This window comes from Lactuca saligna, chromosome 8 (assembly GCF_052625555.1).
Source record: "Lactuca saligna cultivar CGN05327 chromosome 8, ASM5262555v1, whole genome shotgun sequence".
Taxonomy (NCBI): Eukaryota; Viridiplantae; Streptophyta; class Magnoliopsida; order Asterales; family Asteraceae; genus Lactuca; species Lactuca saligna.
Window position 1 is genome coordinate 49892213 of NC_136424.1, and position 25450 is coordinate 49917662.

Here is a 25450-nt window from a genome sequence, read left to right on the forward strand (position 1 = left end):
AAAGTGTCTCACCAAATGATAGAGCCTCTTCAACCGTAGGTTCATCAACACCCGAAAGATCATCACCTCAGTCAACCCCTATAGCTCAAGATTCACAAGACATTCCTGCAAGATCACATGTCGAGGGGGAGCATGCTGATATGTCATACGACTTCGACAGTCTGTCCGAACCAGAAGAAATGATAAATGCTGAATTGGATCCATCCTTTGATCCAAACTTCCCTCCTCTCACCAAATGGACTAGAAATCATCCTATTTCTCAAGTTGTCGGTGATATCTCAGAAACAGTTCTGACCCGATCACAACTCAAGGCAAAACAAGCATCCTTGTACTCAAAAGTCGAATTCTGCATGTTTAACTCATTCGTTTCCAAAGTTGAACCAAAGACAGTTAAAACTGCTCTTGATCACTCTGATTGGGTTCAGGCAATGCAAGATGAACTGAATGAATTTGAAAGGAACAAGGTCTGGCGTCTTATTCCAACTCCTCCTCATGCCTCGGTTGTTGGTCTCAAATGGGTCTTTAGGAACAAACTCGACAAGGAAGGGAATGTTATTAGAAACAAAGCTCGTCTGGTTGTCAAAGGATACTGTCAAGAGGAAGGCATTGACTATGAAGAGACTTTCGCTCCGGTAGCTAGGCTGGAATCAGTGAGAATATTTCTTGCTTATGCTGCTCACAAAAACTTTGAGGTCTTTCAAATGGACGTCAAATGTGCTTTTCTCAATGGAGATCTCGAAGAGACTGTGTATGTGGAGCAACCTCCTGGATTCGTGAATGAAAAGCATCCCAATCACTGTTACATATTGGATAAAGTCGTGTATGGTCTGAAACAAGCACCGAGGGCCTAGTATGAAACGCTGACTAAATTTTTAAAGATGTCTAAATTCAAACAAGGTTCGGTTGACCCAACCTTCTTTCGCAAAAAGGAAGGTAACCACCTTATGATAGTTCAAATTTACGTCGATGATATCATCTTCGGCTCCACGAATCCAAGCCTAACAGCTGAATTCAGAAAGCTGATGGAGACTAAATTTGAAATGAGCTCAATGGGTCCCATTAACTTTTTCCTTGGTTTAAATATCAGACAGGGACCCGAAGGCATCTTTATCAACCAGGAAGCTTACACCAAGAATCTCTTAGCAAAATTTGGAATGATGGGAGATTCAAAAGTCAAAGTCCCAATGGCATTCGACACTAAGCTCACTCCATCCCTGGACAAACAAGCTGTTGATCTTACACTTTATCGTCAAATGATAGGCTCTCTAATGTATCTTACTGCTAGCAGACCTGACATAATGTTTTTCGTTTGTTACTGTGCTCGATTTAAGGCAAATCCAAGGGAACCTCATATGCTTGCAGTGAAAAACATATTCTGATATCTCAAGCGAACTACCTCTTTAGGTCTGTGGTACCCTTCTAATTCAGGCTTCTTCGTTCAAGCCTACTCAGATGCAGACCTTGGTGGTTGTGGTCTCGACAGGAAAAGCACCACTGGCGGTTGCCAATTCCTCGATGGGAAGTTAGTTAGCTGGCAGTCAAAGAAACAAACCTGCATGTCACTGTCTACTGCTGAAGCCGAATACATTGCCGCTACTTCCTGTACCTCTCAAGTGATTTGGATCCAGAGTCAACTTCGAGACTATGGACTCAATATGAAAAAGATCCCACTATATTGTGACTCTGAAAGTGCAATTAGGATCTGTCATAACCCAGTGCAGCATTCCAAGACCAAGCACATCGCACTGAGGTATCACTTCATCAAAGATCACGTGGAAGACGGAAACATTGAAGTACACTTTGTTAGAACCACTGATCAATTGGCCGATATCTTTACCAAAGCTCTTCCTGAAACGACTTTCAATAAAATTCTACAAGGCTTGGGTATGATGGTTGGAGAGTCGGTCCCAAATCCTCAAATCTCCATCTAAGAATCAAGAACCGAAAGAGACAGACCGCTCGGTTGCTCTCTGCTCTGGTGATTTAAAGGAACCGAAGCAAACAGACCGCTTGGTCTCTCTCTGTTCTGGAGATTTAAAGAAACCAACGCAAACAGACCGCTCGGTCTCTCTCTACTCTAATGAATTACTGAACCGAACTTGACAGACCGCTCGGTTCCTCTCGGTTCTGAAATTGTCACCGAAATACACAGATCGCTCGGTCTATCTCTCCTTCCTCTTTTTTTTATGTTGTACAATTTTATCTTTCTGTTTTATTTATTTTTCAGAAACATCCCAAAATTCCAAAAACATTTTATCTTTCTGTTTTTTATTTATTTTTCAGAAAAATCCCAAAATTACAAAAACATTTTATCTTTCTGTTTTTATTTATTTTTCAGAAAAATCACAAAATTACAAAAACATTTTATTCTTCTGTTTTATTCCGGTTTCTTACTTACTTTCACTACTTGCAAGCCTTGGTCGGTGTACGTTTTGCACAGGTGAATACAAGCATCTCCTTTTGTAGTGTTTACCCAGGTATGTTTTATCATTATCAGACTAATTAGACGTCCCTAGAAGCATGCTGCTGTATGTTGTCGCAAGCCTCTATGACCTCGAGCAGGCCTTAATGATTCGATCAATACCTATCGTTTCTTCCCAATCAGGCTATTCTCTCACACTCGGTCTAGAGCTACCTTACTCTACTCATCTGAAACATGAGTTGCTCTGCTTTGTCCCTATTCTGTAGCAGAAGGTACGTTCGGTCTCTTAACCATCTCCTCAACTTCTTCATTTACCTTCGATTCCCCAACGTAACCCTTGATGCTTTCGGTCTTTACCACTGAGGCTTATGGTTACACAACCTCTGTGTTTATGATCTTGGATTCTGATGGGATTAAACTTACCTTTAATCTATAAAGATCGATTAGATCTTGAACAAGTATATAAACATAAACAATATGAATGCAATAAAAAGAATAAGTCAAGATGGAATCAAACGTGTCGAATGATTAAACAAAATCCTCAGAAGAACTCTATTAAGAACATCAACTGTAGAGGATTGGAAGGTTACAAGAACGATTAAAGAAACCTGTTGTCGTCTAGATGTATCGCTATTTTCAGATCTCTAAAAACCTTGACCTAATATGCATGCAAGCGTAAACTTATATACAAAACATAAAAGGTTCACGGCTGGACAGGCCCCAACCGGAATACTAAAAGGCTTATGCTTAACGAGCCCAAAAGACGCAATCTTCAAAAATAATTTCTAGCCCAACAATCTCCCCCTTTGCGTCAATTTGGAGCGAGACCTTCATTAGTTACTTGGTCCAGCAGCTGAAGCAGGCACCTTCTTCTTTACGGTACTAAACAGACATTTGGTGATGGAGAGAATGGTCTGTCTAAACCGGATGTACCAATTAATCATATCTTCAAAGTACTTGATGTCATCAGCCGAGTTCTCTTTACACCGTTTTATAATGAACAACACATGCTCCAAACAAGTTGTGGTGTAAAGATGCTTGTCAGCTAAAGCGAAGAGACATTTCTGTCCTTCCGCTCTAGTGAACATAACCGAGTTGCGTCTCGGGTCGATCCTGCCCAATAGCATTTGGTTGAGATCACTGGCCGATCCCACAGGAGCAATCTTTGGTTTCTTCTTGAAGACTGTGGCGACCTCCTGATCCATTAGGGCAACCTCCATGATGTAGCAGGCTAACATCCTTTTGACATGGTCTAGAATGGGACCATATTCAGCTTCATTAGTCAAAAGGATATTATACAGGACAATCCAATCATGAGGATTTAGATTCGGTAGATCTGCCAGGGAGATAAGATGAGCAGTTCTTGCAGATCCCCAAATCAACTTGAACCGAACATTTATAAAACCACCTTCAGTATAAGGTTTTAGCACCTGAACGTTTACAATCTTCTGGGCGCTCCAAGTAAGGAATTGTGGACGAGCAGCCGCCAGATAGAAGTCAATGAGCTCCCTGTCAAGCTCAGCGTTCGGGTGAGGGACTTCAAAGATGTTTGAGAAGACGTGGAAGATGAACGCCTTTCGAGTCAGCGGCATATCGAACTGCGAATCGACAGTGTTGTTGCAGTCGAACGAGATAACCGGCTCGAGCCATAAAATGCTAGGAGTTTCAATGGCCTCTTTAATCAAACGTTCCCTGGTCCAGGCAGGGAAGAGAGTCTTTCGGCTCTCAAGGAGATCGTGGGCTTCTTTTTGTTTGCGTTCAGCTTCTTCAGCCTCTCGCGCCACACGACTGGCATTTTCATCAACCTTGCGACTGTTCTTTCTTTTTAAAATGTCAGCAATGGTCTCCTTGTCGCCTTCTTCATCTTCTTCCTCAGCTATGTTTTTACCTTTGTCCTTCACACCCGAGCCTAAAGCTTGATCAGTCGGAGATGGTTCGGTCGTGTGAGTAGCTTTAGAGGAAGGAGGTGGTTTTGATCCTGTCTTCTCATCTCCCCCTTGTTTCGGAATGGACACGAAACTTGGGAGCCCTTCTACTTTGTTAAGAAGATCGATGGCTGGAGAGAGTTTTTCAGCAAGGGAACGCCTCACCGAAAAGTTTAAGATGGGATCGTGTGCTTCCAGAATGTTGGATATAGCAGCGTGGACATCCGAAACACACGTCTTGATCACCTCCCTTTCGGATCGAAGATCTTCCAGTTGTTGTTGGGATTGGGAGAGTTGAGTTGTCTTGACCTCAAGGGCGGTTGTTTTGGTTGCCAAATCGTCCATTAACGAACGCTCGGTTGCAAGATCCTCTTGTAGCTTGGCGAGGCGAGCATCAATGGAGGCACGAAGGGCCGAGTTGTCGTCGCATATGTTTTGGCGGAGAGCAGCGAACGAAGGCAACTCCGATGAGAAAAAGTTGGCCAATTGTTGAACAATTGGTTCCAAAGATGTCTTGGTGGCATTGGCACTTTCCTGCAGGGACTGCAGCAGGGTAGAAGCGTCAGAAAATAGTTTATCGACTTTTTCGGTCGCAGCCTCACAGGCTCTGGTAGAGGCTTCAATCGCAGCAGTTGCTGAGGCCACCGAATCATGTTGAGCCCTGGAGAAGGCATCAACAATTTTCTGAAGGGCAGCTTCAGAAAGAGAGGACTGCTGGTTGGAAGAGGAGGCGAGAAGTAGGTCAATCTTCTCGTTGAGCTCTTTGAGATGATTCTTTGTTACCGGAGCATCATCCTCCTCGTCACTTTGAACCTGAAACGGACTATAGTAGACCGAATCAAAGATCATATTTTCACCACCAAGATAAGGGTTTTCGCCCTCAGAGGCATTTTCAGGAGATGAAGGGGGTGGTGAAGTTGGGGGTGTTGTGGGTTTGGAAGGATCAGGTTGAGTAGGTGTTAGTAGAATTTTGGTTGGTTGTTGAGTATGGGTAGTTTCGGTTGTTTGGGTTTTGGTTTGAGGTGGTTCGGTTACGTGTGGTGATTCGGTTGTAGTTGTAAAGATTGGTGGAGGGGAAGGAATTGGGGAAATTGGAAGTTCCATTTCTGGGGTAAGGGACCGAGGTGGTGTGTTGCCTCGTTGAGGAGATGCGTCTCCTTGAGAGTCGTCAGAACCCGAACTCTCACCCTCAGAGTCACTCGAAGAAGAGGGAATTACAAGCTTTCGCTTCGGTTGGGTCTTCCTCCTCTTCGGCAGTGGAGATGGTGCGACTTTCGGTTGTTTCCGCTTTTTAGGAGAAGGTCCCTTTGGAGCTTTGGACATTTGCTTCCCTTTTTCTGCCTTTTTGCCCCTGCTTACCCGTTTGTGTGCATCGTGAATTGACCTGAGCATATCCGGGGTAAGTTCCCTTGGACCAGATGTCCTTAGCTCCTTGAGCTTCCGAATCAACCTGCTGTCAGAGGGCACGTCGCCATACATTGACTCCGGGATAAAGCCAATGAAGGAGAATTTTGATGCATCTGAGACGATGATCTTCTTGGTATGGAAAGTACCAACAGAAGACATCGATGCACCATCAGCAGTAGAAACATCAAATCTATCCATGGCCCATTTTGTAATCAGGATCCAGAATCGGGCCAACGATACCTCAGAGTGTCGGGATGAAGAGGAGAGGCTTTGAATAAGTTGTTGCCATAGGACAAACCCATAGTCCAGGTTAATCCCATTGTAAACCCCGTACATGATGGTGAGGAAGAGACGACTTGCACCATCTGATCCTGAGCTTCTTTCCGACAAGCCCTTGAAAAGGACTGTAAATAGACCGTTCCACTGTGGCGGCAAGCATGACTTTTTTAACCTTGCGACAGAGGTAAGAACTTCTGTGTATCCCATGTTGTAAAACATGTTATACAGATGACCAATCTGAATCGACTCCGGATGAACTCTTGAAGGGTCAACAGCAAACCCTAGCAAGGTGCAGAAATGTTGGCGAGAGACTGAGGTTTTGTGTTCTCCAATCTCGAAAAAGACCCGGTCGACGGCCTTGTCATAGAATGTAGTCGCGTAGACCTGCGATACGGCCACCATCGGCACAGATTCGATTCTGGAGAGAGCCGGAACAAGTTGGGAATACTTCAAACACTCTATGACCGGCGACATATAGGAGTCGTACGCCAGTGGGTTAAGATCAATGACCAGACATTGTTGTGGGCGAATGGGAAGGATCTGTGAGGTAGCATGAACAGAAGAGGAATCAGCCATTTGTTTTGCAGGTATGAAGAAGATGATGAACAGGAAACTGTTTTGGAGTATTTGCGCTCTGGAAATTTTGAAGGTGGTAAAGAGGTAAAAGGTGGTGTAGTGGGCTATTTATTGTGGGTGATAGGAGAGAGAAAAATCGTTTCAAATCTCTTATGGAAATTTGAACCGAGTTGTTGAGTGACAGATGGATGACAGTTGGGGCGTGCGATGATCACGTAGGAGAGAGAGTGTCAGGTTCCTAGGATCACGCCGCCCAACAAGCGCCGTTTCATAGGGACAGGCCATTACTGTTTCCACACGCGCATTTAATGCCACAGGACAAGAGAGAACTTAAGGTTTAAAAGGATTCCCGTTAAATTACGATCAACCATTTATTATGAAATGTTGAAAGGCTTCTTTTAATTAGGCTAAAGAAGAGTTTCTTGAAAATAAAATCTCAGAAAGAAAAATAAGAACTAGATCCCAAGGGAAGAAATGTTATGGGTTTTAACAATTTCATAGGAATCACATAAAATTGGAGATTTTAACAGGGTACTTTCGTCAATCCTTTAGTGAAAACTTGAGCAACTTAATTGTTCACCGTCAATTCATTAGGTGTGGAATTTTGGGTTTCACTTAGCTCGTAGTGACACAATACTAAGATCATAAACACAGATGTTGTGTAACCATAAACCTCAGTGGTAATTTCTGAGAGTCTCAAGGGTTACTATGATGGAAGGAGTGTAGTGGAGAAGTAATGTGGAGATGGTGTAAGAGAACGAAGTACCTCTGCTGCGAAAAGAAGGACCAAGCAGGAAACTCTTAACTCATGTGAGAAAAGAGTGAGGTAGCTCACGATTAGAATAAATGAGTTGGCCTTATTGGGAAGACAAGGTTTGTGTATACCAGGTTATGAAGGCCATTATTCAAAATCTTATGAGGCTTGAGACACATACAGCAGCATGCTTCTAGGGACACTTAGGTATTTCATCAAATTTATCCCCATAAACGAACACGAACACACAAAAAATAAAATAAAAAAAATATTTTTGGAGTTTTTGAGATTAAAAAAAATTTGAAAGAGGAAAAGAAAAAGAATAAGACTTAAAAAAAATTAGACAGAAAAAAACTTTAAAATTAGACAAAAGGAAAACCGAACCCGAACATTCAGTTGGTTTCGGTTGTTGAAAATTTTGAAAAACCGAACCCGAACCTTCGGTTGGTTTCGGTTCTAGAAAATTTTGAAAAACCGAACCCGAACCTTCGGTTGGTTTCGGTTCAATAAAATTTTGAAAAACCGAACCTGAACCTTCGGTTGGTTTCGGTTCAATAAAATTTTGAGGAACCAAGAAATTTAGGCAAACAAGAAAAAGTAATTTTAACACGAGGAAAAACAAAAATTGTACAAGAAATATACAACATAGAAAAACTACCTTTGAAGTAATGAGTGAGTCAGATAGTTGAACCGAACCCGAACGTTCGGTTGGTTTCGGTTCTTACGTTTGATTTTGAGAGGTAGTGTGAGGTACTGACTCTGATTCCATCATACCTAGTCCTTGCAATATTTTATAGAATGATGCTTCAGGAAGAGCTTTTGTAAAGACGTCAGCCAGTTGATCAGTGGTTCTTACGAAGTGAACTTCGACGTTTCCATCTTCCACGTGATCTTTGATGAAGTGATACCTCAGTGCTATGTGTTTGGTTTTGGAGTGTTGCACTGGGTTATGACAGATCCTAATTGCACTTTCAGAGTCGCAATATAGTGGGATCTTCTTCATATTGAGTCCATAGTCTCGAAGTTGACTTTGGATCCAAATCACTTGTGATGTGCAGGATGCAACTGCAATGTATTTCGCTTCGGCAGTAGACAACGACACGCACGTTTGTTTCTTGGATTGCCAGCTGACTAACTTCCCGTCAAGAAATTGACAACCACCAGTTGTGCTTTTACGGTCGAGTCCACATCCTCCAAGGTCAGCATCATAATAGGCTTGAACAAAGAAGCCTGAGTTGGATGGATACCATAGACCTAAGGAGGTGGTTCGCTGGAGATAGCGTAAGATGTTCTTCACTGCAAGCATGTGAGGTTCATGTGGGTTTGCCTGAAATCGAGCACAATAACACACAGAAAACATGATATCAGGTCTGCTAGCAGTTAGATACATCAGTAAGCCAATCATTTGACGATAGAGCATGATATCGACAGCCGGTTTGTCTAGGGATGGGGTAAGCTTGGTGCCGAATGCCATTGGGACTTTGACTTTTGAGTCACCCATCATGCCAAACTTTGCTAAGAGAGTCTTCGTGTAAGCTTCCTGATTGATAAAGATGCCTTCGGGTCCCTGTCTTATGTTTAAACCAAGGAAAAAGTTAATTGGACCCATTGAGCTCATTTCAAACTTAGTCTCCATCAGCTTTCTGAACTCAGCTGTTAAGCTAGGATTCGTGGAGCCAAAGATGATGTCATCGACATAAATTTGAACTATCATAAGGTGGTTACCTTCCTTTTTGCGAAAGAAGGTTGGGTCAACCGAACCTTGTTTAAATTTAGACATCTTTAAAAATTTTGTAAGCGTTTCATACCAGGCTCTCGGAGCTTGTTTGAGGCCGTACACAGCTTTATCCAGAATATAGCAATGATTTGGATGTTTTTCGTTCATGAACCCAGGAGGTTGCTCCACATACACAGTTTCTTCGAGTTCTCCATTGAGAAATGCACACTTGACGTCCATTTGGAAAACCTCAAAGTTCTTGTGAGCAGCATAAGCCAGAAATATTCTAACAGATTCTAGCCTAGCTACTGGAGCAAAAGTCTCTTCATAGTCTATCCCTTCCTCCTGACAGTATCCCTTTACCACCAGACGAGCCTTGTTCCTTATAACATTACCTTCCTTGTCCATTTTGTTCCTAAAAACCCATTTGAGACCAACAACCGAAGCATTTGGAGGAGTTGGAATGAGGCGCCAGACTTTGTTCCTTTCAAATTCGTTCAGTTCGTCTTGCATTGCTTGAACCCAATCAGAGTGATCTAGGGCAGTATTAACTGTCTTTGATTCAACCTTTGATACGAATGAGTTAAACATACAAAACTCAACCTTTGAAAATAAGGATGTCTGTTTTGCCTTCAGTTGTGATCGGGTCAGAACCTTTTCAGAAACATCGCCAACTACTTGAGAGACAGGATGATCTCTGGTCCATTTGATAAGAGGAGGGTAATTCGGATTAAAGGTTGGATCTAGTTCAGCATTGATCATTTCTTCTGGCTCAGATTGGCTATCGTAATCGAGTGTCAGATCATCATGTTTGTCCTCAATTGATGAGCTTTGAGAGGCATGAGGTTCAGGTGTTTCTTGTGGTACTGAGCTTCCAGGCGTTGAGGCATCTTCGGTTGGAGAGGTATCTTCTGTTGGTGAATCATCTTCGGTTGGTGAAAGACCTTCAGTTGGAGTGGTAGAATTTAGTTTCCCCTGGACTTGTGAGCTTGGCTCCCCCTCGACATGTGAGCTTGGCTCCCCCTCGACTTGAGAGCTTGGCTCCCCCTCGACTTGAGCGTTGTTGGAAGGCGAGTCATTAGTGGTTGATCCTTCTTCATGCATTCTTCTTGCAGCATCTTCGACAATCTGCTTCATATGATCAACTTTGTTGTCTGCTGCACCTGCTTCGGAGAGTGAAGCTTTCTCTGGTTCGTCAAAGAGCTCCAGAAATGTCTCGTATAAATTGGCGACCGAAACTGTGACCTTGTTAGTTAGAGGAAAGATTTCCCCTGCAGTGTCTTCTTTGGCCTGTAGCTTCTTGACATAGGTATCGTCAAAGGTCACATAGTATGTTTCTTCAATCTTTCTCGAACGCTTGTTTAGGACCCTGTACGCCTTGGATGTGAGAGAGTAACCCAGAAAAATTCCCTCGTCGGCTTTGACATCAAACTTGTTGCGGTGTTCTTTAGAATTAAAGATGAAACACCTCGAGCCGAACACATGGAAAAATTTCACATTGGGCTTTCTGTTGTTCAGTATCTCATATGGAGTGAGCTTGAACCTCTTGTTGAGATAGGACCTGTTCTGTGTAAAACAAGCAGCCGAAATAGCGTCAGCCCAAAAATAAAAAGGTAAGGAAGCGAAACTTAGCATGGTTCGGGCAGCTTCACACAAAGATCGGTTTTGTCTTTCGACTATTCCGTTCTGTTGCGGTGTGTAGGGAGCTGAGAAATTGTGACTTATTCCCTTTTCTGCAAGAAACTCTTCAAACTCCCTGTTCTTGAATTCGAGACCATTGTCGCTTCTGATGTTGCGGACAACCTTCTTGAGCTGTATTTCAATTTGCTTGATAAACACTTTCAGCTTTTGAGTCGCTTCAGATTTGAGCTTTAGAAAGAATACCCATGTAAATCGTGAAAAGTCATCAACAATAACAAGAATATACTTGCTACCACCGATGCTTTCGATAGATGAAGGACCACACAAATCGATTTGAAGTAATTCGAGTGGTTCAACAACTTTTGTATTGATTATAGATGGGTGACTTTGACGACTCTGCTTCCCCATTTCGCATGCAGCACATAAATGATCTCTGTCGAACTTGAGCAATGGAAGACCCCTAACATGACCTCCAGTGACAAGTCGGTTGATATCTTTAAAATTGAGATGAGATAATCTTCGGTGCCACGACCAGCTTTCGTCGGATTGAGCTTTTGACAACAAGCATATAGTTGGGTTTCCTTTGATGGGTTTAAGGTTTAAGGGAAACATTTCACCCTTTCGCTCTGACTTGAGAATCACTTTCTTTGTCTTTTTCTCTATGATTTCAGAACCTTCATCATCGAACGAGACTTTGAGACCTGTACCTCCAACAAGCTGAGATACACTAATGAGGTTGTGTTGGAGTCCTTCCACATAAGCCACCTTCCTTATAGTAAAATCCCCATTTGTTATCATCCCGTATCCCTTTATGGTGCCGAAAGAATTATTTCCAAATTTGACGTTGCCACCATTTGCAAGAGATCTGTATTCCCTAAGCTTTTCTTTCCTCCCTGTCATGTGACGTGAGCAGCCACTATCGATGTACCATTCTTCGTCGAACTGCTCGTCACTTATAACCTGCAAAAATTAGACAGATTTAGGAACCCAAAGTTTCTTGGGTCCACGTGATCTTTGCATGGGAATGGGAACAGTAAGAGAGACGTCAACAAGATAAGTTCGTTTTATAAGAGTTGTTTCATCTTTCCTTTTAATGGTAAAAACTTTTATTTTGTTAGGATTGGGTGTGTTCGGTTTGAACTCTGGCTTGGATTCCTTGACCTTCTGCTTTCCCTTTTGTTCAGCTGACGAGTGAACCGGTCTCTGATACCATGACGAGTGAGATTTTTGAGAACAAGAGGAATCAGTTTTAGAATAAGATGGAGATAATTCAGTGGAAGTAGAAGAATTAGAAGAACGAGGAGAAGAATTAGAATGAGAGGGTTTGGATTGAGAGGATTTTCTAGCTGGAGACTCTAGGTGACCCTTTTGCTTTTGATCATTGGAGGGACTGGCCTTAGAGTTTTGTTCTCTTTTGACTTCAGAACCGAACCTTTGCGTTCGGTTGGAGCTGTCTTTGGAACCGAACCTTTGGTTTCGGTTGAAGTCTTTTTCAGAACCGAACCTTTGCCTTCGGTTGATATCTTCTTGTGAACCGAACCTTGGCTTTCGGTTTTTGTGACTTTCAAGTTTCCCTACAGGATTGTTTTCATACTTCAGATTCTTGTCTTGGTGTGAGAAATATGCATTCTGGGAATGCCAGAATTGTTTCCTTTCAGAAAGGTTCTTCCTGTATCTATTGTTCCTTTCTCTCTTCATATTCCTCATCTGTGTAGGTTGATGATGAACATTCGCTTTCGTTTTCGGTGTCTCCTTGGCTGGTTTCTTTTGAACTGTAGGAGTTTTATTTTGAGCCGAAGGAGCAGAGGGAATGTCTTCCTTTGCCGAACGATCATCCTTCCGAGGAATATCTTTTGTACCACTGGTATTTGGCTCATCGAAATTGTCCGGCTTATTCAAGGGTTCAGGTATGTATCTTCCTTTGCTCTTCCAGGAGGTTCTTTCAGATAAACCAATAGTTTCGTTTGCATTATCTATTAGAGCTTCCCAGAAGTACTCATCGCAGCCATCAGCATTGTCTTCATTTACAGTAGCTGTGAGTTCAGCTGTTTGATGTTCGGTAACTCCTGTCACCTTGTATACTTGATTCAGAGTGGTCCTGACCTTCTGATACACAACCACTTTCTCAACTAATAATGGGGACTTTTGATGGGACAACCGAGTGAACTCCACTGAATTTTCAGAAATAAGATTCTTGTGGTTTTCAAGTTCGGTTTTAATAAATTCTGAGCAGTCAACCGTGTCCTCTACAGAAATTTCACTCATGTTTTCGTCCTCGTTAAGCTCAGATGCATTTTCAACATCAATTTTGTTTTCTGAGCTTACGTTGGCGTTTAAAGAGTCAAATTTTTGCATGGTTTCGGTTCTCATTTTAAGTCTGTCATTTTCATCCAAAAGATTTTTAAGCATGTCCTTGTGATCTTTGGATTTAATGAAGGACTCAATTTTGTCCAGTCCATACATGTAGGTCGGATTGACATCATCAGACGATATCACACTCTCACAATTGTAGGCTTCGGCATCGATTTCATCTTCCTTAAACTCTAGGAAGGGCAAAATCATGCGGTGGATCTTTTGGCCTATTTCACAATCCAAGTGAAGCTGAGTAATATTAGAGTATAAACGTTTAGCAATTAAACAAAAAACATTCCGCTGTTTTAACAATTTTAAATTGTCTCTTTGCAAATAAATGTTTTCGTCTCTAACTTTAACTAATTCCGACTCCTTTAACTCGATCCACATTCTCCGCTCCTCACTTTTCGATGCCACCCTGCTCAATTGATCAGTTAGGTTAGAATTGGTGACTCGAGTCTGAGTTAAGCTACTGTCTAGATGAGAAATTCTTGTATTAACATTTTTTAGTTCTTTCTCATATGAGGTTGATGGTACTTTAGATGAAACAAAAACAGATTGTACCTTCTTTATCAGTTCATCGAGCTCACTGAACTGTTGGCTAAGTGGTTTGGCCGCAAAACACATATCCTCCTGTACCTTCGGTCCATCGCTTCCTCCATCGGTGTTGTATCCCCTCATTTGAGATACGTCAGTCACCATGAAGCATCTTCCTCCACTGCTTTCCTCCTTAGCCACATAAGCCTTTCCATGGGTAGGATTCCTCACTTCATCGTCTTCTGAGTCGGTAGACCAAACTTCCGTACTACCGAACTCATCACCTTTAACCGAACCCTGCACAATAAGAGCATTAATAGAAGGGTTAGCGGTAGACTTCTTCTTTCTCAGCTCGTCCAATCTTTTCTGCAACACAGCTTCCTCATCATTTCCATCATCTTTTTCAGCCATCTTCTTAAGAACACAGTCCTTAGCATAGTGGTTTTTCCCACCACAGTAGAAACAGCTTACTCCGAAATCGCCATCCACCTTCGGTTCCTTCTTATGCTCCTCAGCCTTCGGTTCATTGTTCACCTTTTCAGAGCTGTAACTCCCCTTCCAGTTTCGATTTTTGTTGCTGGGGAATCTCTTCTTTATGAACCTCTTGGGATTGGACACCATCATGGCATAATCCTCAGACGTGAGATCATATTCCTCCAAGTTGAGATCTTCATCTTCCATGACAACTTTACTTTTAGATAGGAGGGCCATCGAACCAAGACTAGAGACGACGTTCTTTTCTTGCAGCACAATCTTCTCTTGGGACTTGAGAATACCCACCAATTTCGCCAAAGAGTATGATTTAAACTGCTCATGGGCTTTGACTGTGGAAACCACTGCTCTCCATTCAGACCTCAGACCATTCAAGAAAGTAACCTTCTGTTCGATAAGCTTCCTTTCAATATCGTGTTTGATCATCTTGCTGAGTAGATGATTAAAGCGATCAAACGTCTGGGTCACGGTTTCTTCGGCTCCTTCCCTGAATTCTCCAAACTCAGATAAAAGCAAAGTTTGAATAGAATGTTCAAGATCCTCGTCTGTAGAATACAGTTCACGAAGTCTATCCCAAACTTCCTTTGCCGTCGTGCATGAGCTAACCAACCTGAATGTGTCGGACTGAAGGGCGAATCTGATCAACCTTAATGCCTTGATATTGCACTGGAATTTATCCTTTTCATCTTGTGCAATATCCTTCACGTCCTTTAGCAGATCATTGTACTCCTTTTGTGTCTTGATGATTCTGGACGATGCAGAATGAGAAAACGGTCCATTGGTGATGGCTTCCCATATGAGATACCCATTATCCTCCGATCCAATTGCGTAGTCTTCAAAGTGATGCGCCCATACTTCATAGTCATGGGTGTATAAGATAGGAATCTTTGTCGTCGAACCAATGCTGTTGGAAATATTAATAAGGTTTGATTGCGTCGCGTCCATTATGATCGTAAAAACCTGTTCAAAGATCAGACTTGTAATAAAGCAGATTAGGGCAAAACAATAAATATCAAGATACGTCAATAAAGAGATGACGGCTCAATAAATATTGATAATTGCGGAAAAACCCTAATGGAAATATTTTTCACAGAAAAGATGTGTATCGATTACACAGCCTCCTGCTCTGATACCAATTGATGGGATTAAACTTACCTTTAATCTATAAAGATCGATTAGATCTTGAACAAGTATATAAACATAAACAATATGAATGCAATAAAAAGAATAAGTCAAGATGGAATCAAACGTGTCGAATGATTAAACAAAATCCTCAGAAGAGCTCTATTAAGAACATCAACTGTAGAGGATTGGAAGGTTACAAGAACGATTAAAGAAACCTGTTGTCGTCTAGATGTATCGCTATTTTCAGATCTCTAAAAACCTTGACCTAATATGCATGCAAGCGTAAACTTATATACAAAACATAAAAGGTTCACGGCTGGACAGGCCCCAACCGGAATACTAAAAGGCTTATGCTTAACGAGCCCAAAAGACGCAATCTTCAAAAATAATTTCTAGCCCAACAGATTCGATTACCACGTTCTAAGTGAAACCCAAAATCCAATACCTGCAATGAATTGACGGTGAGTGATAAACTCAAGCTATTACTTGGAAATCTCATTTTCTTTTTGTGTGATCTTTTATGAAATTGTCTCCACCTAAGACATTTCTTCCCAAAGAGGTCCAGTTTATTTATCTTTGAGATTTCTGTCTATCCCATTCTTGTCACGCGATAATTCCTACCTACCTGTTCAACAAATCACATCGGTCTCACAGGTATCTCTACCAACACTCAGTTTTATGTTAAGACTTGATGTTCGGTTAGAGGTCAGCCACCCTTCAGCCCATGATCAAAAGATGCCTTTCATTGTTTATTAAAAAACAACTGATCGTATTTTTCGGGAAACCACACAAGCACTTCAAGTCTCTCTTGGCTTTGAAGGAAGCGATTTCTGTCTTCTTACTAGACAACACTCACATCCCAAACACATTTGATTTATTTCTTTATCTTTCACACTCCAATGCACGAAAATTAATTTTTTCCAACATTCTGATTACTGTTTGGTATATGGTTTTAAGTTTCAGATGTAACCAAACAAGGGCACAAGGAATTTCAAACGGTACAAAAATGATTTGGGCGCGTGCAATTGATTCCTTTCACACCCACGTGTGCTGACGTATTCCTGGGATACACCCTAACTTCCAATCGCGCTTTTTCAGGCGACGTTTTGGTTTCCTCATCATCACGATTTTCTCTCTCCAGTAACCGGTATAAATAAGGGGTGATCGTGTTCTTTGGCATTTACCTCCCACGAATTATCTCTCTGAAAAGTTTCCACTGTTCATCTTGTTCCACAACTCAACAATGGCGACTTCTTCTTCTGCACAAGATCAAACTGCATCTTCATCTCTGCTCTCCATCAAACCCAATCAGAATATGATTATAGAGATGACCCCATTCTTATATGATTCATACATGCTACACGTGGTGGAATGCCTAAAATATTCCCCATTGTTGTTGTCACTCACGCAGGTGGAGGCGGTTCCCATGTCCCTGCTCTCTCAAGTCTATACAACGGCCAACTACGACAAACACAAAGATCGCATCTTCTTCACCATTCACGACAAGAAAACCTCTGTGTCCAAAACAATGTTTTGCTCTCTTCTAGGGCTTGTCGTCGACTCTTCCATCATCTCACCGGATTTTATCACCACTACTCAACTCTTTTCAATGATGTACGAAATGGGGTATACGGATGTTCTTACTACCATTGCCAAAGTCAAGAAATCCTGTCTTTCGTCTCAGTGGAACAGATTGCTTACCCTTCTGATTAAGGGTTTAGCGGAGAGGTGTGGTGGTTCTGACACCACGAGTAAAGGGTTTCTCACCATCCTATATGGTCTTTACAACGGCATCAATCTGGATTATGGCTCCATAATCTGGTCTCAAGTCGTTCAGAGTCTTAACACCACTACACGGTACTCCGAGATATCATGCGGCCGTTTCTGGACGCTTATTACCAAAAGGGCCATGGAGTCCCTTGAAATCCCGGTGATGAAGGATGCTCTTATGGCTTCAATTGCCTCTTACCACACCAAGAAGATCATCGTCTCTGATCCAAGTAAGTTTCTCCATTATGGATTGATCCTTGAATCCATGTATAGGTGTGTCACGCCTCACAGCAAAATCATGGCTGACTATAGCACCAGAACACCCTTGCCTCCAAGGGTTCTGTCGGATGAACAAAGAGCTGCCCTCGACGCCCTCGATCAACCTGTCAACCGTGGCAAGAGGGCAAGCAAAAAGGAGAAAACAGAGAAGAAAGAACCTGAACCAAAGAAGGAGAGAAAGCGAAGATCCTCCAAACGCAAATCTGATGCAGAGGAACCTTCTCAGTCCAAGTCCAAGAAGGTCAAGAAGATGGCTAAAAGAGCCAAAGGGTCTCCTTCTCCTGGCTCTGTTCCTAATGACCCATCCGACACAGAGGCTGTTGCTCCTCCAACCGAAACTACAACTGCTCAGTCTCCTCAACAACCATCTTCTCCCGCAGGCTCTCATCTCCCCTCTCCACCACCATCTCCCAAACTTCCCAAATCACCCTCTCCTCCACCATCTCCCAAAATTCCCAAATCACCCTCTCCACCAGCATCTCCCAAAATTCCCAAATCACCCTCTCCACCTACATCTCCCAAAATTACTAAATCACCCACTCCTCCCACTTCTCCTAAAATTCCAACCCCACCCCAATCACCAACACAGAAGGTCCCACTTTCTGTTCCTATAATCATCCCTCCCACTACAACAGAACCAACCATTCCCTTCTTTGTTTCTCAACCTTCATCCTCTATCTCCACACCAATTATTACCGAATCCGTTACTTTCACCTCTTCCCAACCACCAGTAACAGTCAATGTATCTGATACAGGGGCTGCTACTGTGGTTGAAACCCCGGTCATCAACATTCCCCCATCTCCTTCTCCATCCTCCAACTCCGGTGCTACCTTGGGCGGTGATGATGAAGAGTGCGACTCTCTTTATTATAGCCCCTACCGGATTCCCACAGACACTGATGCCGATACCCCTGTTACTAGTCAGCAGATTCAGGAAATTCACGACAAACTTGACAGTCTGCTGGCTGATAATAAAGCCTACGGGGGTGTCGTGCTAAAAGCCTTCATTGAGTCTGCGATCAAGACGTACACTGACGCTCTGGATCGCTCAACTGATGCCATCGATAACTCAGCTGCTTCATGCTCCAAAGCCACCAAGGGAGTTTCTGAGGTTGTTCACACAACTCAGATCTTTCTTGATTCTCTAAAAGCTCATGCTGATTCCAGTGCGGCCAAGTTTCAGACGTCCGTTGACTCTTTCTCGGCTACCCTTCAGGGTGAAACCTCCAAATTTGAGGCTCTGCGTGCTGACCTCAAAACTGAATCCACATCATTTCTCAAATCTTTGGATTCACGTTTTTCTTCTCTGGCAGCAGAAAGCACCCTAAAGGAGGATCTTGTCAAGCATCAGGCAACTATCGACCTACAAAAGATCCAACTGGCCCAGGCACAACAAGAAATTTCTTTGCCAAAGACTCAGCGGGCAGTTCTTCAAAGTTGCGCTGGTGATGTCAAGAATATGTTAACAAATGTTCTTGACACTCATGATCCCTTCCTTACCCTTACTATCAGACAGCATCTCCAGGCTAAACTCCTTCATGCTATTAACATCTTGAGTGAAATGAAGGGTGTCTCGGAGAAGCTTGTTCTTCCGCGATAAGGGGGAGAGGAAGGTGTGCCAAAGACAGAACCGAAGGTTAATGTAGCTTCGGGTTCTGGGAAACAAGTCCTTGTTGAGAGCGATTCAGATTCAGATGAAACTATCACTGAAGCACTTCAACGGAAGAAAAGGGACAAAGAGCTAGATGAAACTCTTAAAATAGCTCGAGAGGCCGAGGCCAGGGAAAGAAAGATCAAGGAGGATGAGGATGCTATTCAAGCCAAGAAGACTCTGTTCCCAGAATGGGACAGAGACACACTCATCACTCAAGCGATTGAGTTTCCCTCCATATATTGGTTGGAACCGATTGCATCTTTCGAGTGTGAAAGTACAAAAGACTCGCAGTTTGACATGCCAATCACGCGAAAAGATTTTACATTTCATTGCTTTGATGTCACTGCTGATGTCCCTCATCCGAACTTGAAGGTTGATAGAGAGTTAATAGATTTCTATCTGAAGTATGGTCAACCGCAGTACTTGACATGGAGCGCTCAGAAGATAATTAAAGTCAAGGTACTGAAACCGACACAGGCTGGGAAATTTGTGAACGTTAATTTCAAAATCAACAGAGGAACGGCCAACACAGAACATCTCATTTCTCTGGCAGATCTTCCCAGTCTGAATCCGCATGATTGGATTCTGCTATACAACATTCTTCTCTCCAATCATAGAGAGTATGAACCGATTCTTAAACATATTAAAAGAATGTTGGCTTCCTACATCCATGAGCTTGCCACTATGGATCAGGAAATAGAAAAGATTATGAACAAGAAACCGACCGTCAAGCCTACTTCCAAGATAGGAGATGTTCATAAAATGAAGGTAGGGCAAATTGATTCTTCCAATCTAACGGTCATGTTCACCAGAGGCGACAAGCATAAGTTTCTGTTTGCTTTGGTAGACAAACATCTGTTTTCAATAGATTGTCTGGAGCATATTATAAATATCATTCACCGATGCAAGCAGAACTCAACAGCAGACAAGAAGAACTTCACTGATATGCTTCGTTGGTATATCACCTTCAGGCATCACATTCTGGCTATAATACCGAGGATTTTTGAGACGGTAAAGAAGCCTTCTGCTGTCAAAAGAGAATGAAGATTATGTGCCAAAGACGCAAAGGGGGAGATTGTTGAAGATAATAGAGTTGCGTCTTGGGCCCTTTTGTTTTACAACCGGATTGGGCTTGTCAATCTGTTTTCAGCTAAATTAGCCTTATTTTTGTTAGAAAAACTGTTAGGGTTTCATTATAAATATATGCATGCATGTATGCGTATAGTAACGGTCGTCACTCTCATTGAATATTGTAAACCCTAAAATCCTCTACAGTTGACGTTCTTTATCGAGCTCTTCTGAGGATTGTTTATTGAATCATTCGACTCTTTTTGATTCATTAGCTTGTTTTTAATTGTTTACTTAGTCATTCATTTACCTGTTTCATAGATCTAATCGATCTTTAAGTTTATTTTAAACTCTTCACTTTCATGGACGTAAGTTGGACAGATTAAAGAATGTTAAATATTGTATTTAATTTTTTCAAATTTACAAAAGTGTTATTTTGTGTGTTTACCAAATCCGTTTGTCATTAGTATGAAGTTCTTAACTTGTTCTACTGAATTACCAACATACCTTTCATCCTTATAATTTGGTTAAAATTTGTCACTCTATCGCAACTATTGAACTAATAGATATTTTTTTATATAAATGAATTGTTCATTTCTAAGAACTTATATTTTTTGATTGAGTAATTCTATTAAACAAAATGTTAGCCAACAAAATCTATTTAATTTAATACATATATGTTAATCAGTATTGATTTTCACATGTTAAAGGGCTCAAAATGGTCACATGAAAGAATTTGGATTGGGATCCAGACGCAACCATATCTAAATCACACCCTTATTGTGAGGTCTTGATTTTAAAAGGTTTAGTGATGAACCACCATGCTTCTTTTCCTATTTCCTAGAAAGGGAAAATGACACATATGTCCTATGAACTTTCTATGGTTGAACCTTTTAGTCACTTCAAATTTTTAATGGCTTTATTAGGGAACAAAATGTGTGGAAACCTAGTAATTTAGTCCCTTTAACTTGTTATGCATGATAACCCTGCCACGTCATCCCCACTTGACACATCATCGATGACATGGAAAAATATTAATCATGTCCAATGACCTAACCGACGTCGTCTGGAATATGAATCCTAGTGCGCAGGTAACTACTATTACACTTGCCTCCGTATAAAAGTAGAAGATTATGCCCTAAAATGGCACAATTTAAAAGCTTGCATCCTTAACTTCAATCCCAATTGGAAAACATGAAGACATGGCAATCAATCTGCTCCAGACAGAGTTAGAGTTGTCCCTTGTAAGGGAGGAGATTGGAAATGACATTCGTAAACTACAAAGAAGCATCACTAGAGACTTGGACACCCTCAACCATGAAGTTGATGATGTTAGGGAAGGTCAAATCGATCTGTCTAACATGGTTGTTGATTTGAAGAAGCATTTGTTTTCACTACAAACATCATATGTCAACATCGTCTTGGGTAAAAACAAGTGCAACAAAGTCAAATGGGTTGTTGGGGTTTTTTTTACTGTCATTGTTGTGGGGGTGTTAATCTACAAGTTCTTAATTTGACTAAAGAACTTTAGGTTACAACATTTCTGTTGTAGGTTTGTTTTTTGTTATAATGTGCATCTAGTTTGTTGTCCTTATTGGTAAGTCGTTTTATTTCTGGGGGTAGTAGTTGGTGGTCGTGGTCGTTGTTTTTGTGATCATGTTTCTTGTGATGATCCATTTTTTGATGGTAATCACTGGTGATGGTTGTCGTATGTAGTTAGATGATGGTACGAAACTTGTTTTAACTTGTCTAATAGATGTAGAGTGAAATTTTTATGCGATGTAACAAAAACGAATGAATGAAATGTTGGTTAAGTTAAAATATTGTTGTTATAGCTCTTAATGTGCATGTAATCTATATAGAAACAAACCAACAATCATATAAGCGATTAAGTAATACCTATATTTGTTTATGTTCTTCTTGGGACCACATGACAAAGTCAAACTCTTTTAAACAAACATACAATTCATCCAAGACTTAAGAACCCTAGATCTAGCATACATATTTTGAAATTATCATATAAGATCAGATCTAGATGATTACATTTACAAGAATGGCTTGAATCTTCTTGTCTTGGAGCTTAGAGTCACAAATGTCACTCCTCTAATGGCTTACAAACACCACAAGCAACGAAATGACTTATTATCACACCCCCAAACCGGAACGGCGAAAACGTTTGGGGGTGGAGGACGTCATGTTTAGTGTGACAACATATGTATCATAGCAATCATAGTAACAAACAACAATTTAATTAATATTAAAGTTTTTACAAGTAATGAATCACAAAAGATTGAATCTAAAAGTTAAAAACAAAACAAGACATGAAGCTACTATACTTCATCTTCTGAATCCCAGAACGTGTACCTGCCTACTAGATCCCTGAGAATAGAAGTTATTTTGAAAGAGTAGATCAGCATTTAAGTTGGTGAGTTCATAAGATTTTAGTGATGAAAGTTAGTTGAAAGTTCTTTTAGAAAAGTTCGCTTGTTCATCCAGAAAATCCTATATTTCCTGCTTTGATGAAAGATAAGTAAAAATAACTCTACAATCCTTTCTATGAGTATTAAAGGGGTGTTTGAATTATCTTTTTAGAGATCAAAATGACTTTTAGAAAAAGATAGAAGGGAAAAGATGTTTGGTAAATTATTTTAAAAGCAACTTTTGGGATTTTAATAGAAGAAAAACTGACTTTTTGGAAAAGTCAGGAAATCCTAGCTTTTCGTAACTTTTCCCTCTGAAAAGTTAAGCCAAACACCCCCTAAATGGATACAAGTTATATAAAACTCAGAGTAAACAAACAACCAGTTGTGTGAATTTTCCCTAAGCCCACAACCAAACAAGGAATAGGAATGAGGTGGAAGTTACACATCCCATTGTTTGTTAGGTCTTCGTTTTATATAACACTGGTGTATTCACTTGGTACTCACAAAGTTAACTGTAATAGTTCCTTTATATTTGATGAAAACATTCTTTAAGAAAAGCCCTTATTTCCTTTAGTAAAAATAATAACCACAATAGTCCCTTCTATAATCACTTAGTTTATACTAGTTATATAAAATCTAATATCGAACAGATAGTTAATTGTGTGAATCTGCCCTAAGCCCACAACCAAACAAGGAACAAGAAATAAGGCGGAAATCACACATCTAACATCATATCAGATATTAATTATATATAACCATGATGTATAAACTAAGGTATTATAGAATTAACCACTTAAGGTCCTTTAAGTTATACTAGTTTAATAAAATGGATTAAACCCTTTTACTGATAAGTTTCTAGTTTAGTCTACTACATGTTCTATCTGAAAAGTATATTTTTGTACTAGAAAACTGTCACACCCCCAAACCAAGGATGAGGGAAACGTCCGGGGGTGGAGGACTTCATGTATAGTATCATAACCACAATTTCAATAGTAATTTAAGCAAACACAACCAACATATCTATAATTGAAAAAGTTACATCACTTGTATGAATTACATGTTTCAAAATCAATTACAATATGTTGACAAAATATGAAAAGTTTGACGCCTTAACATCTCATCCTCAAAAGCACTTGATTACCTGTTTAGTGATTTCCTGAGAATACAAGTTGTTTGAAAAGTGTCAACACAAAGGTTGGTGAGTACATAAGTTTTTGCTATAAAACTTAATAGAAGTCTTTCTCATGTAAATGTCGCGTTTGTTTCAGAAAAATCCAATATTTTCCTTAAAAATCCGTATAATGTAGCCTTATAACCTGAGACCAAAATGTATAAGAAATCATTTTTACTTAGTAGAAATGTCATGAGTTTGAATTGATATAAAAAGTGAATTTAAATCAACCTAAAACCTACTTAGGTTTTATGAAATCTCGTAAACTTTATGAATTGTTATCTCCCTATGTGAGTCGCTATAATCATACTATGACTATGTGAACCTGCCGCGATGTTTCTCAGGCGTCACGAAAATGAAATGACATTTGTCACCCGTAGACCTGCAGGTCCTACTGTAGCTAGCAGCAAGGTGTGGGGTGTCAAACCCAATATAGATCTATATACAAGTATCACGTTCCCCCTCCAGGAGACTCTGATTATAACTACCAGGAATTATATTCCGCACTCGGACGTACGGAAGGAGAGAATATCTCACAATTTAGGGTAACAAGTTTACGTATAATGTGTGTGAGTGTAAACCTTTTCTGTATGAATGTACTCTTTTAGTACGAGTGTGTTATGCAATATATCATAAACTATACCTATTATAGTTTATCTAAAATGTTTGTAATATGTAAGAACTCTTTTATGGAAATGTATTAGTGTTATGAATATATTAAACTATACTTTTTATAGTTTAATATACGTGTTCTAAAATGAATGAATAATATTTATTATGAATGACTTAGTTTCAGTTCATGATGATAAACTAACAAAGAAACACATTCAATAATTAGATCTTATGATTATACACTTTGCTCAACATAATACAAAGTGTTATGATATTTACATGCTGTTGTCTAACTTTAGCTATTCTGCACTGTTTTGGAAAAATCATAGAAAAGTCATACAAAGTCACCTTAAGTGAACTCACCTTAAGTGATTTCAGTAGATGATTGTTGAAGAATGGAAGTTTTTAACTCAAGAACACTTGGAGATGCCTTGAAGATTTTCGAGAATCTAACATCATAGTTATGGAGTTTGTGTAAGCAATCAATGATTTGAGTAGAATGAAGTGAAATAATCATAAGGAGGATGAATTATACTTACTAAGAGTGGAAGAACACTTGAAAATCAGTCTTGAATCTCGAAATTGGTGTAGAAAAAGTTTGAGAGAAAAGTGGTGTTTGATACTTAGTGAAATGAGAGCAAATGAGAGAAATGAGGAGAGAGGTGTTTTGTTCCAGCTCTAAAAACGTGGGAATGAGTAGAAATTGAGTGTAAGGGACATTGAAATGACCTAGGTAAGGTGGGGAGGTGTGGTTGGTCATAGAGTGGGTGTGGGGTGGTTGCTTGTGACATAAGTTAATGCAAGGTCAACACTCCACCTTAAATAAATCCCCCATTAGATCTTTATTATTTAGATAATGATTTTCATCAAAATATGTTTAAATTATGAATATTTAGGGTTTATTATGTTAAAATATAATTTCTGGAGAAAATCCCGCGTTAAAATCACGAAAAACGGGCTTAAAATGTTAAAAATATCAAAAAGGGGCTAAAAGTGACAATATTCCGAATTCTGGCCAAGGTTCAGCCTTCTGATGCTAGAACCGAGAGGAGAGAGGGCAGAAACCGAGAGGGGAGAAGAGAGATAGCAAAAACCGAGAGGGGAGAAGAGAGAGAGCAGAAACCGAGAGGGGAGAAGAGAGAGAGCAGAAACCGAGAGGGAAGAAGAGAGAGCAGAGAGGCGCGAAGAGATAGAGAGGAGAGAAGGAGACAGAGAGGCGGGAGGCGAACAGAAGTAGAGAGGCGGG